This window comes from Bactrocera oleae, chromosome 5 (assembly GCF_042242935.1).
Source record: "Bactrocera oleae isolate idBacOlea1 chromosome 5, idBacOlea1, whole genome shotgun sequence".
NCBI lineage: Eukaryota > Metazoa > Arthropoda > Insecta > Diptera > Tephritidae > Bactrocera > Bactrocera oleae.
This window is the reverse complement of record NC_091539.1, coordinates 54,229,396-54,242,953: the sequence shown is the minus strand read 5'-3', so window position 1 is coordinate 54,242,953 and position 13,558 is coordinate 54,229,396. Positions and strand designations below refer to the sequence as shown.

Here is a 13,558-nt window from a genome sequence, read left to right as displayed (position 1 = left end):
ACTTGACTGACTAATTGAAATTAATTAATTATTTTTAATTTTTTTATGTGATGATGTGAGTTCCAAAAATATGTCAAAGTTATCAAACTAATTTCAAAATCATCTAAAATACCTATAAAAATCAAACTTCACAAATAGAGGATTATAACAGCACTTTCGCCTACCAAGTTCAAAAAATAAACAAAAACACAAAAAAACTTGAATAACAAAAAACACTGAAAAGATAAAAAGAAAACATAAAAAACTCAAAGAAAATCCTATAAGACACACTTCAGCTAACCCCCAGCATCACCTTTGCTATTCACAACAACAACATTGCTTGAAAATAAAATAATAAACAGCCATCTACATCCCTCCCAAACAAGTAAGAAAAATCACCGCCAACAACAAAACAAACACTCCACCATGACTTACTACGATATGAAGAGAGAATTGAGGGGATAACGAAAGAAAAAACGGGAAAACTTCAAGCATCAGATCACTATTTCGGAAAATTTGTGAAATGGCGCGCGACTGTACCATTTTTTGTGAGTGGCCAACGCCAGAATACACACACAAACATGCACGTGATAGAGTAGGTGTAGCGGTGATCATGTATGAGAGTGAGTAACGAACGTTGTAGAAAGCAATACAAGTAGTGTGAGTGCCAGAAAGCCACTAAACAACAAAACCATAATAATAATAAAGAAAAACTACCGGCGAATGAACGTAGACAGCGAGCGAGTGATGTCTTTTAGAAGAACTTCTAAATACTCGATTGCAAAGAGAAAGAGAGGTGGCTAGGAGATTGGCACTAGCAGTGAGAGTTCAAAAGGGAACGGGAATAGAAATTTGGACAATGACTGCTTGGGAACGTTCTGTAAGTGAAACAATGACGACACAAAGAAGGCGTATGAAGAATAGTAATATTACGGATGGGAATGTATTGAGGAAGTTAAGAGAGAGAAGTTTCTAGGGGAGTTTGAACTACAAGATGCTGAGGCAGAAGATGGTTAAAAGTGGAAAACGTGTTATTAAAGAGCCACAACAAAAAAGAAAGATTATACAATGACAATAAAAATAGGTTCTCATATACTTGTACATATAGTATTTGCATACACATGTATGTATATTTGTTTTTGAGAGAAGGTGAGTGAAATAGGACAAAAGTGGGGCGTACATGATTAAAACCACTTTAAAATAAGTGAGGAGGAAGGTAGTGCAATTATGATGGTAAAGTAAATATTGTAGTAGCATGTATACAATTGGGAAGCAATACAGTGGCGCTCAAACTTTTTCTTTTGACTGTTGGTTCCTAAGCAGTAGGAAGCCAACATAATGGTTACATTTTATTATATAACCAATATTTTGTTATTTAAATAAGACAACAAAAACAGAATATAAAATAAAAACAACAAGAACAACTTATTACAATTTTTTATCATGCTACAAAAAAATACTACTAGAAATAATAAACATTTTATTAAATAAAAATCATTAACAAAGAAAATTTTGTAAACTGATTTCAGAATTTTACTCTCATTTTTGCATATGTACATATATGCAACATATATTTAACACATACATATGTCGTAGTTGCATTTTCTGCGCCTGTGACTTCTTGTAATTTGTCTTTGTTTTGTTTGCCATGTTCTTGAGCTTGCATGCATGTTTTTTTCTGGCTTACAACTTTTTCCAGTAAATGTTATTTTCTTGTGTTTTAGATGTTGTTGTGCTTTGTAAATGTTTTTGTTGTCGTATCACACAATTTTATTTGCATTTATTGTCATTGCAAGAGCAATGTTGTTGTTGCTGCTGTTTTCTTTGTATTGTTACTCATACACTTGCGGTTGTTGTTGTTACTTCTATACTACCGCCAGCCGCCTGTTGTCATTGCTTTGAACTGTAAAGCTCTTCTCGGCTTTTAACATTTGTTTGCTACTTAAATTTGTTGCGCTAAAACAAAGGAAGTGCCGAAAAAGCGTACCGATTATTTGCTAACAGTAGATAAACACATACATATGTATATGTATGTACTTAAAATAAGAGAACACAAACAAGAAATGTAAACAATATTGGCTTTTTGTACTTTTTAGAATAAATAACAAATATTAAATAAGACAATTTAAAAAATTTAAAAATAATAATTAAAATCATATTTATTAAGATTAAAGAATTTTGAAATAGAAAAAAAAAATGCAGTTAGCAGAATATTAACCTTTTTCAAAATGTTTTCGAATACAAAAAGTTAAAAAAAGATCGTGTTCTTTGACAAGTAAAAATTTATAACATTTAATAATTACACAAATAAATAAAAACTTTTTTTGAATGTTTATTTTTTATAAAAATATCAAAAATATGAATTTTTATATATTTTAATAATTTTATTTACAAAATATTAAAAGTTCATTCAAGATAAAAACAAGCACTAAAATCAAATTCTTACTATTTATTTTTTAACGTGATTTAAAAATATGTATTTGCGGAATTTTTAAAAATTTTTAGTTATAAATTAAAATTTGTTTTTAAATATCAATAAATTTTTAAAATGCAAGAAATTTAAAGTACAAGTATATATTCGCCTTTTTAACTACAAATTCAATAAATGCAAAAATAAATATAAATTTTTTTGAAATATGAAACTTATAAACTCTTAATATTTGTGCAATAATACAGATAACATATTTAATAATAAATTAAATATTTTTTTTTTTGTATATTCTTGTAGAAATAGAAGCAAAACAAAATATTAGTAAATATATGTGTTTATTCCTAAGCCCAACATGTTTTATATAAATATAATATTTTTTACAATATTAAATTTAGAAAATAAATATTACAAAGTACAAATTATAATACTCTTTTTTATAAATTTTACTCAAAAAAGTTAAAAAAACTAGCATTGAAATTAAAAAGGAACAAAAAATATAAAACTTATTTTAGATTCCATTAATGCAACATAAAATGTAGTAATATAATAATTACTTAAATAAAAAAAAACCTTTAAACTTCAAAATATTAGCAATCACAGGTGCTTATTTCTAAGCCCAAATCGCTGCATATAAATTTATCTACGAGTGTAAAGAACCACACACGCTTAGCCGCTCGCAATCCGGCTTTAATTATAATTATTTTTTCTTCCTATTCTGTTTGTTTGTTTGCATTTGTTTTGCTGCTCCTTTTATTTGACTTTTAATTCAAAGCATAAATTAACATTAAAAGCCAGAGGCAGTAAAAAGCATGCCGTCAGCTAAGAAAACATACTGAGTTGAAAAACCAAACATTAATCTGCACTAAAACGTTGACTCGTTGACTCCAACTAGAGCGCTTAGAAGTGGGGTAACCAAATAAACGCCGTGTGTGTTGCTTAAATTATGAAAATCGTTCGGCCAACGCTGGGAATCTCCCACGCAAGCCGAGCAGCGCGACCGTTGCGGTTGAACACACTCTTTCACACCGTCTTAAAGTTCTTACTAAATACACTTGCTGCCTACCATATACCTAGTCGCCAGTTGTGAATAGCGCTGCTTAATTGCAAGTTAAATTGAAAAAGTGATACGAGCAAGATATACACAAGAAGCAAGAGAGAGACGTGTGTACACAGTTCGCGTGTGTTTTGTAAATTAAATGTTGACGAGCACATATGTTAAGAGGTTTTTACAAGCATACGCGCATATAATTTAAGTCATTTTAGGACACCACTCGCTTACATACATGTGGCGAGAATCTTTTTATAGCTTCCAAAACTGCTTTAAAAATAGATTTTATGATCCTGTTGCTACATTTTGTGCCCTCATTGCTTGATTCTAATTTTTTTATTGCACTTTTGGCATTACATCGCATTTATGGAGTTCGAGTGACTCATCTTTGAAGGGGAAAACACACTTTGGATGCGCTTGACCAAATTTCTCAGACTTTTCTCCACTCTCATACACCCAAATTTACATAAAATTATTGTTTTTTTTTTAATTTATATCCCTCTTTCATCCCACGTCTTCCACTAATTTGTTGACATTTTATTTGCCCACATGATAATTCATCATTTACTTAGTGAATAGTAAATTGATTGATTGTTTGAGTGATTGAATGCTAAATCAGTTTGATAGCTTGACAAATTTTGATTCAATACAATTTTAATGAGCGAGTGCATTTACTCAGTTGTAGGTTTTCTATAGCTAACTCATTATCATTAGCTTTTTCCTTGTATGTATATGTATATGTAATATACTCGTACATATATGGCGTCGACGGTTAATTTAGCTACTTAAGGGTGTTTTTCTACTCTAAGTAGATCTAACTGTCTGTCTGTAACTATAGTTTAGCTCATTATGTAACCCGATTTATGACTGTGAATACGTTTTGAGCAATCACTCGTGTTTGTTTTGTAATGCATAGTTCTCTTGATCTCTCTAATATTCGCTAAAGGACCAAAGTGTTCTTCTGAAGGTGTTAACTCTTCCAACTCCTTTTTTACTTCTAACTATGTACCATAAATTGAAGCTCTATAAAAATCATTTAGTTAATTGTTGCTTAAATTGAGTAAATTTCAATTTCATTGTGATACTTTCCAATAATAAGTTCAAAAGAAAAGGTGCTAAGTGCCTTTCTGGAGTCTAGACTTATTGTGCTAGTATATTAGAGTAAATTATTTTTCACGAGGTAATTTAACATATATTTGTTGTGGAATAAATAAATTCGATTCCGGCGCCGGAGAATTTCAATGCCTTCGCTGCTACTTTGAAGTTAGTCTGAGTTTAGAGTAGGATTAGTAGATAATGAAATATATATATCATTAAACATCTTTTTGTTGTTATTTTGTTGTTTATGTTACATTGGATGCTAAAACACTTTGTGATTGAAAGTGAGATATTGGAAGTTAAGTTGTGCTATAGATTAAAAAACGACTTGAGCCGTTACCTCATGAGGCATACACAGACAGCAAACGCAAAGATGAGAGCAGTTAAAATCATACCTATTATCGATAAATCTCTTGTTTCAAAAAATTCTTCTGAGATCCCGAGCGTATATTTATAGTTCACGATTTGGTCCAGAGTATATAATTTTTTCTCCATCTTCTCATTAAGCTGTGGTCACCTGAAGAAATGTTAGTGGAAATTTAAGATCGATTAACAATCCCGATCAGTTCGGAAACTTTTCGGGATCGCGAATTCAGTAGGTTCACAGCCACTTAAAAATTTTAAAATGTTAAATGAATAAATGCAAGGCCTATGCGAAAATCCCGTTGAATCCCGAAAATTTTGCCATAATACTATGCTCACCGGAACAAATTTGAAGTTAAAGCATTTTTTTTAATCCAATTTCAAAATCCCGAAGGGTCCCGAAAATTTTCGGGATCCCGAATTTAACTGTAATGCTGTTAAATCTGATTAAAACTTTTAAAAGGTAATTGAGGCTTATTTCAAAATCCTATTGAATACCGAAAACTATTAGTAGTACAGTACAACCAAAGACTCGCATATATGTACTTACACACATATGCATTTAATTGCTTAAAATTTTAGTAACATAGGATTATATGTAAGCGTAAATGTATAATATGCATATGATAAAACTGTGTTCTAGTAGTTACGACTATTGTGGAAAACTAGTCACTGCTTGTGACATATAAAACTAAAATTGTTTGCTTTGAAAAATTACGAAAGCTGTGTTTACTAAGAAAAAGGGAACACACTCGAGAACATCTATATATATAAAATAATACATACTGTAACTGAATTATATTTATATTTATCGCTTTGTACATTTGCGACAGCCCTTTAATACGCTTATTGACTTAGTCAGGGCTTATCATAGAAGTTTATATTGGTCTATGGTCTGCAAGATATGCGCTAAAATGCAAGTACAGCGATGATAAAACATTATGAAGTTAATATACATACTGATGAATATATGAATCATATGTAGACATACATATGTTGTGTGATTGTGTGTGTTAAAAAAATCAAAAGGTGCAGTGAAGTGCATACACAAAAGAGAATTGCTACAGAAAACTGTTATAAGTGATTGAGGTGCAAACAAAAAAATAGATGCATACACACATACATGCATAAATAAAATAGTATTGTAATAAGCAAACATTAAACTTTTTCCTTGTATCTAAACTACAGCAATCGTGTTAGAGCAAAAGTAAAAAAAAAATAGTTAAATAAATAAAAATGTTCTGATTTAATGCAACACGCGCATTACCGGCGACAAACCGCTTTTGTGTCGCACAATCCAACCAAACTCCACATAAACCACAACAGTTATGCTTAGGTTTGTATGTTTGTCGCGCTGAAATGTGCTTCACAACAAATAAGCGCCTAATGCAAACAAGTATATTTATTTGCTTTTATGCAGCAATCTGACATTTATTTGTCTAGCTCTTCTTTTTTGTCCACGTTTGCTCTTTCTAGTTGGAAATGAGTACCACTTTATTTAATAATAAATATATCCAAACGTATATATAGACACATAAATATGTATATATATGTATTGTATATATATATGTATATATAAAGGTGTATTCTGCGTCGGAGTAAAGTGCACCCGGCTTGTTGTTGCGCTCTTCAAATCCGCTTTGTGCGTAATTGCTTGCTGATAAGTCGCAACAGCACGTGCTTTTCCAAGCGCGTTCTTAATTTAGCTACACATATATACATGCATAAACACTTACATACATAATATATGTGCATAAACGTATTTTTGTAATTTGTGGCTTATTGACATTCGGAATTTATCGTTTATATAATAAATTGTTGTTGCTGTTGTTACCTGCTGCACAATGCACACGCTTTAATTAACGTTCGATTAATTGTTTGCTATGATTTACACCAAAGGCTTTTTACTCGTTAATTGCATAAATATATTATGTGCTAAGCTGTTGGAGCACGTTTCTAAAGTACTGTGTGTTCTATGAAAGTGGGTTTAATGCTATGCTGTGTAACTTAAGCTGATTGCTTTGGAATTAAAGCGAAGTGCCGTGAATTAGTGGTTGTTAAAAGAACTATTTTAAATTATATTTTATTTATTGCAACGACAGTTCTTCTAATTGTTTCATGAAATTCCAATTTTTATGTATTTTGAGGAAGTCTCAGATAATCAGAGTGTCCTTCAGAGCATCCATAGGACAGCTGTATTTTGTTATGTTGTTGTTGTACGTGCAAGAAACATTCCTGAGGAACGCTGACCACCTAGTCCCCAATGCTTATTAGATTTATTGCTAAAATGAATTTTTATTTTGGGTATGCATATATCTAGTGTTATCTAAGCCTTAGCCTGCTGATTTGCTTCATCGTCGGGATTTCTTTATAACTTTAATTGTTCAAGAATGCTCTACTAAAAAAGAGTAGATATTAGTTAAAATTTGTGTTCAAAGAATTTAGGGGTTTCTTAGCAGTCCCGACACAGTTAACTTTCATTAATAAATTTAATATTAAAATGTTTCAGAAATAGTTATTTGTGTTTTAAAACTTTGTCTACTAAAAATGTATTTGGTTTAATTAAACTATACCAGCGGATCAAAACTAAACCGGACTAACAAAAAAATTGCGTTTCTGCATCGTTAACGAACAGCTGCTAAACACAGAGTACTTAATATATGGAGAAAATTCACACAAGCGTAAAAAAAAGTTGTAACATCCTAGGCAAAAAATTAGCGATTTGATTTTCACCCGCTGTTTAAATGGACCAGTCCGCGTCAAATTTGATCAGATTGCAACTCTGTAAATATTTCCATATTAAAACACACTAGGGTAGGTCAAAACATGCGAAGAAAAGTTATTATAAAAAAATCAAATAAAATGAGATTGTAAGCACAATATATCATACAAGCAGTAAACACACAATATTAGGGTAGTTCTGAAATTCATGGGAAAACAGTTGAATTACATATTTGATATGAATCACATATAATTGTTTTTCAAACCATTTTTCTTTAGTATCTTGTCACAACACTTATTCCATTTATAAATGAATTCTCAAGAGCTAGTTTTTTATATAGTGAGAAAGAAGTAATTTTCTTAGACTTTTAGCAAATATTTTCAAACACTATCGTCAATCTATTGGACCATCTACCAACTTACCTCGAATTTGCCTTTAGTTATTATGCTAAGTATCCTTAGTCTTCACATATTGTCCGGCAGATGGCAGACTATTGTGTTAATAAGTCTATTAACAAATTCAACATAGTTTCCGGAAATAAGAAAGTCTGTAAATTGTTCATAAACCGTAACAAGCTAATCGCATGACATTTTCATGAAAATGTTTTGATTTTCAAGATATTATTTTTCTAAATACTTCATGCAAGATCAGTGTATAAACCAAATTACTTAAATAATTTGTATCTTACAATCTTATTATATTATTATTATTCAAAATTTTCAAGTTATTAAGAGTCGAATAGCAAGATCTAAAAATTTACCTTTTTTGTGTATTTAAAAACTTTTGGAAGTGCCCTTGTGCTACCGTTCGTTATTGATATTAGTAGAATTTTTTAAGATCTAAAATATCTAATGGGGGATTATTACGCTAAAACAGTTTTACTAAACTATAATATATTAATAATGTATTGTGTTCTTATATAAAAACAACAACAACAATCTTTATATATATGTTTATAAATAAATTATTAAAAAACTGTAAACCTTCCGCTTTGATTGCTATTGACAAATACTATTTAATTACCCATAAATTTATACACAGTTTTTATAAAGCTCTGCTCAGTAGTCTTTATATGCTTGCGTTCGTAGATTTGTTTGGATGTAAACAGTAAACCTAACGCGCATTACAAATAAATTACTTGTAACTAAGCAGCAGCAACTCCAAAGTCTGAAAAAATACAAACACATTAATTTACAATTCGACACAACTAGAATTTACTAAAATGTGAGCCTAATAAATGAACAACAAAAGCTACACGAGCGCAATTTATGCCGGTAGTATTAATATGTCTAATATTTTATGATTTTTCTGCGCCCAATGACTATGGAAAAATTATTGTACAATAACCCTATTACACACAGTTTTAGAAAAAAAAAATTTTTTTAATTAAAAAACACCAACCATATAGGTTTTTAATGCATATTAGCTGTTTGATGAGCTCAAAAACATGAAACAAAAAAGTAACTAAAGTGCTGTACCAAAAACAAAAAAGATAAAAAATTAAAGCTTAGCTCAAATGACTCAGAAGAAACTCAGCGCAGCGCGTGTGACAACAAATGTAAGATGAGCGGAAAAAATTAACTTTTACATACAAAGTCAATACCCAGAATTGTAATAATAAAAAATGTGATGTGATGAAGATCAAAACTTTTAAGACAGACACCCGCACATACAAGTATGTATAGGAAAAAACGGTGTAAATAAAAGGGCACCACGCATTACAACAACATCGCGCCGTTAAGCATTCAACTCATGTGGACCAGCAGCAAAGTTTATGATTGCCACGGCGATGCTCTTATGTAGCTCGCGCCATTTGACTCATCAAAAACACACACATGCGCACACATCACTATATGCGAGGCACATTTAATTTGTTTTTTTAATTTTTTGTTGCTGTGATGGCGCATAAGCCTAAATATTTTGTTGGCAGAAGTTGTAAAGTGCGTTGTGCACGCAGCAACAACAAAACAGTTAGCAAAAAAATGTATTTAACAATATTTAAAATTGTTGTTTGTTTTTATTTTTGTATTTTCGAATTTTTAATTGACAGCTTGAACGCGCAGCAACAGCGTTTTGACCTTTTCACTACTACTTTTTGAGGCCTCATTATAAAGCTTCAATATATTTTGAATTTTTTTGTGTGCCCATTTTAGTTGTTGTAGCAGCAATTCATACTTCGAAAAGATTTTGAAGCGCTATTTCGTGCGTGTTTTTTTTCGATTTTATTGACGCTTCATTGCTATTTCTGCTTTAATATTGGTAATTTTCTGCTTAAGACCTTTCGACGCTTGGCCTCAGTCTACAGTGTTTACCAAACACTTTCAGCGCATAGTATCAATGATTTTAGTAATTTTATTTTTCATTTATTTATTAATGATTTGCTCAATCGTTGTGGGATTTTTCGCTTTTTCAAGTTTGTATGATTTTGCTTCTACGAAACGAAGGTGATGCATACGGCAACGCTAAGTGCCAGTAACGGTTTTTGTTGTATATTGTTGTTTTCTTTTTACGTATTTTGGGTTTTTGATATATATCATTTTTTAAAATTTCCGATATAATTATTATTTTTTAATTTTTATTTTTTATTGCCATGCCACCGCTATTTCATTAAAAAAATTTCAGATTTATAATTTTTAAAAAACTTTAAGATTTGTGATTAAAATTTTGTTTTTTCAAGTTTTAAAATTTTTTCAATTTTTTTCAAAATGTATACCTTTTTTTTATACCTTCCTCATATGCAGCCTTTAAGTAGCCAGTTTGTGGCGTGTCGCGTTACCAATTAGCCGCTGATTGCTGCGTGATTGATTTACTGTTGTTGTACAACACATAGCTCAATCAGTTAAGCCTGTCAGATGTAAAAAAGGGCTACATATATTTATATGAAAGCCAAAAAGTTAAGTTAACAGTTTCTGTTTGTTGCTATTGTTACATGAATACAAATACATATATATGTAGTTTTTACACACACGCATTTCTCTGCATTTTTACATGCATTCTCCGCATTCCATAAGGGATTCCACACACAACTAGCTTCGCTTAGAAATGTCTACGCGCATGCGTGAGTCATCTCTTCGCTATGCTGCAGCTATGTTTATAAGTCGAGCATCAACCAGCACTTATTTTATTTATTTTTTTTATTTCACGAGTGTTTAGCCTTTGATTTACTGCACTTTTGTGTTGCCTTGCAATTAAATTCAAAGTAAGTTGGCCATACTTCAATCTATTTAGTAGCCGCTGGCGCTAATATCTACACGCTTGTGGGCTTTTCAAACTTTCTTAGTTTCAGCAGAGTTTCTCACGACTCTCTTGTGGCCTTTTTGTTAACAAAATTTACTACAAACACTCGTGCTTTGTTACTTGGTGGCTGGACCGTTTGGCATTTCCGTTTATGTTCGCTGGCGAATTTTCGAATATGGTCGATATACATACATTTATTGCAAGTTATTGGCTGTTTTGTAGTGTATGTGATTAAATGAATTGATTAAGATAATAATTTAATTTATAACAAAGTTTCTGTGTTATTTTTTCATATATATATATTTTATCATTACATACAAACAGGTATATGCCAATTAATAATTTATAAAAATATATTTTTTATTTTCTATAAAAAATTGTAAGTAAAAAATTCTGTTCTTTAAGTAAATAAGCATTACTTTACTTATAATATTTCATAACCCCATTATACCCATTAACCACTAACTTGTATAATAATGTTTGTAAGCCTAAAAATATTTTATAATATTAAAACAAAAACAAAAACTTTGTTTTTACAACAATTTTCTAATTCTTCGGATATTGGTTCTTAAAGTGTTTGCCTTATAGGCAAATTATTGTATATAACCTGTAAATGCCTAGTCTCGTCGAATTATTTCAATTGAGCAGAATCTGCATGTGTTTGCAGTATCAGAACAAATTTTTAATTTAAATTTATATTTCTACGCAAATAATACAGTTTTGGATAATCTTTTTCATAATTTTTGATGAGATTTTTTTAAAATCATTTTTAAATATTTTTCAAATTGAAATTTATGAAAATTTTGAAATTTTTTTATAAAATATTAATAATAATATTGAAAAATATATTTTGGAAATTTTTTTATCATTTTTCAAAACAATGGAAAAAATAGTTTAACAATATTTTTAAAACAAAATTTTGTGCATGCAATATATAGCGAACATTTTTTTTTAATATGGAATAAGTTGGCTACTTATTAAATGTAGCCATATTTAAAAACAAATATTTTGTGAAGAAAAATTGTTTAAATATTTAGTTTATTTCAAAAATTAAATTTAAATCTATATTAATTAAAAAGCGTTTCTACACGCCTTTCAAAGAAAATATATAATTAAGCAACTTAAATGCTCAAAAATATTTTTTACTAAATCGCTTCTTACGATAAGCGATTATTCCCAAACCATTAAACAAATCCCTTTATTCCTCAAATTTCAGCTACCATAGCACTTGTCAACTACTCAGAACTCTTCACAATCAAGCCACCAGATAATTCGGTTGCAATCAAAACTCAAATTTCTTTATTTTGACACATTTTTGTACCTCAGTTTATTTTCTTAAATTTTCTTGATTACTTTGATCCCATAATCTGCTTTGGCTAAGTCCTTTAACCTTATTCATATAGTGCTCTTCTTTTTTTGACCTGCATCCCGCTTCATATTTCAATAAACCTGTTCTTCAAACACTCCGATTTAATTTGATTATCATCATTTTTTAAAACCGAGCGCAATCAATTTACAACAAATAAGAACTAAAACAATAAAAATTCAAGCGTTTAGATGCATTTGTGAGATATGAGAATTAACCCCCAAATTTGAGACGTGAGCACTGAGTGTCACTGGCAATGAGACACAAAGATGCTGTTGATGTATGGAAGGTAAAGAGGAATGACAAAATATAATACAAAAATTGTATATGTGAGTAGTTGAATAATGTGTATTAATAATGGAAGCGTAATTGTTGGGCAATGAGGTTATGTGATAAGAGATTTTAGAAATTTTTTGTTTTGCTACATAAATGGCGGGCAAAATGAAATTTTGTGGCGAAAAATGGTATGTGAACAAAAAAATCGAATCTTAATAATTAAGATTTGTTTCATTGAATTTACCACACAAAAAAAATTATCTAATTCAAATAATTTAAAATAGTAATATTTCAAATAAAAAAATTCAAATTACTTAGCTAGTAGATGTGTAAAATTTTAGATTTAAAATCTTCTGACAAATGCTAAAATTTTAAGAGCTAATTTGCGCAAACAAAATAAAATCTCAACTTCATAATCGCATTTGCACTTCCCGCCAATCAGTTGGCGTTAATAAATAACATCCACCAGTGAACGAATTGCAAATGGATACAGTAAATACAGGGTGTAACAAGAGCATGAAAACCAATTCAGTGCTTGCTTAGCTATACACAAGCGTTCCAAACTCATTTCTTCACACCCTACAACTCTCAAACTATATGTTTTACCTGTACTCCAGCAGCAATACTACACACTCAATGCTTCCAACCAGTTCACCGCTCCGACAGTGGCTTTTACTTACCGTCTTTATGCTCCTAACATAAGGGTCCGTATCCAATACTCTCTCTCATACACACTTGTGTTAGTACAGGTGAGCCGCCGTGTAGAATAGCGCGCTTTGTTGTTGCTGGCAACAGCCAGTGTTTTGTTTACACACATGAACTCACTGCTAGCGGTGACGACACCAACTCAGTTACCGTCACCGACAACCCATACAAATGGCGGTCTGACAACCAGTTGCCAACATAATGTGTCTCCTCCACTAATTTCTTCGTTTTATTCTTATTGTTTTCCTTCTTCTTGTACCGCTCCGGTTATGCTCGTCTTGTTGTCTGTTACCTGTTTTATTGGACTTGTTTGTTTCACTCACGGTTGGTGTG

At 30.7% G+C, this 13,558-nt stretch overlaps 1 protein-coding gene across 2 annotated transcripts in view; it reads left to right on the top strand.

Annotated features, from left to right (window-relative positions):
• Positions 1–13,558, top strand: part of ec (ubiquitin specific peptidase echinus) — a 161,365-nt gene that overhangs the window by 115,766 nt on the left and 32,041 nt on the right. The gene's annotated exons all lie outside the window — the stretch shown is intronic.